The following is a 1,835-nucleotide window of genomic DNA, read 5'->3' on the forward strand; positions in this document are numbered from 1 at the left end:
GATAGGATCGTAGTGGCCTATGGAGGTACAAGAACAAAATTTGTGTGCCTAACTTTGGAGAATTGCAACAAAAGATTCTTACAGAAGCTCATCGAAGCAGACTTTCTATGCACCCTGGAGTGACGAAGATGTATTGAGACTTGAAACAAATGTTCTGGTGGCCGGGCTTAAAGAGAAAAGTAGCTGATTATGTCTCAAGATGTTTAACCTGCTGGAAGGTGAAGGTGGAACACCAGAAGCCGTCAGGAACCCTGCAACCCTTAGAAATACCACAATGGAAATGGGAGCAGATTACTATGGATTTTATCACGAGATTTCCAAGAACCTCAACAGGACGTAGTGCCATTTGGGTGATTGTGGACAGGCTGCCAAAGTCGGCGTGCTTCTTTTCGATTCGAGTTGACTGTACTTCAGAAAGGCTGGAATGAATATATATATTCAAGAAATCGTACGATTGCACAGAATACCTTCATCAATTGTTTCAGACCAAGATCCGAGGTTTACTTCCAGATTCTGTGGAGTTTTCCAGAAAGCTTTAGGAACAGAATTGCATATGAGTACATCATACCATCCTCAGACAGACGGACAATCAGAGCGAACAATCCAGACATTGGAATACATGTTAAGATCTTGTGGGATGGATAACCAGGGCAGTTGGGATAAGTGTTTGCCATTGGTCGAGTTCGTCTACAACGACAGTTGCCAATAAAGTATCGGGATGGCACCATATGAAGCTCTCTATGGAAAAAGATGTCGGACACCATTGTGTTGGAATGACGATGGAGAAGTTAGTGTCTTAGGTCCAGACTTAGTGCAAGAAACTACTGAGAAGATAAAGGGGATTCGCCAGAAGATCCAGACCGCACAGAGCCGTCAAAAGAGCTATGCCGATAATAGACGTAGACCCTTAGAGTTTAGTGAGGGAGATCATGTCTTTCTAGAAGTAACTTCGATTACTGGAATAGATAGAGTCCTTAAGACTAAAAAGCTTAACCCACGATACATAGAACCTTTCCAAATACCTAAAAGAGTCGGTCTAGTAGCTTATCAAATAGTCCTTCCTCCTTATTTATCAAACCTTCATGATGTTTTTTTTTATGTCTCGCAACTTAAGAAATATATTCCCGACAAGAGTCACGTTTTACAACCAGAGACAGTACAGTTACGAAATGATTTGACATATCAAGCATCACCAGTTCAAATCGTAGAAAGAAGTGAAAAGCAGCTAAGAGGCAAAACTGTTTGCTTAGTCAAAGTAGTTTGGGGACAAAAAGGAGAAGAAGAGCACACTTGAGAACAGGAAGATAAAATGAAAGCTGATTACCCGCATTTATTCTCAGGTAACTGAAATTTTGAGGACAAAATTTTCTTTAAGGAGGGTAGAATGTAACAACCCCGATTTTCGAGTACGTGAGATCTTTTCTGAAAGTACGAATTTCTCCGGAAGATCAGTAAAGGGAACACCTCTGTTATATCATCAAGCATCTCAATCCTCATTATCATTATGTCATCCTTAAGCTAGAACCTCCTTTGAGGCAAGCTCGATAATGCAATCGCGAAGAACCTAGTTTTTGAACCGTATCGATTAGGAGTTTTGATTCGATTTTTCATAAATAGTCCCAGTTTGATGAAACGGACTAGATTCATGAGAGAAGAGAGATAATAGGATAATATCATCATTATATGAGTATTAGAAGCTTCTTAAATGATATTATAAGGTTACCTGATCAGCTTTAGTTAAAAACGGAAAATCAGTTTAACCGGGTTTACGGTTTACTGGTGCAGCTTAGCACCAGCACTCTCTAATGACTTTAGCAATGCTAAGGCCTCATTAT

The sequence above is a fragment of the Arachis duranensis genome, chromosome 8 (assembly GCF_000817695.3).
Source record: "Arachis duranensis cultivar V14167 chromosome 8, aradu.V14167.gnm2.J7QH, whole genome shotgun sequence".
Classification (NCBI taxonomy): Eukaryota; Viridiplantae; Streptophyta; class Magnoliopsida; order Fabales; family Fabaceae; genus Arachis; species Arachis duranensis.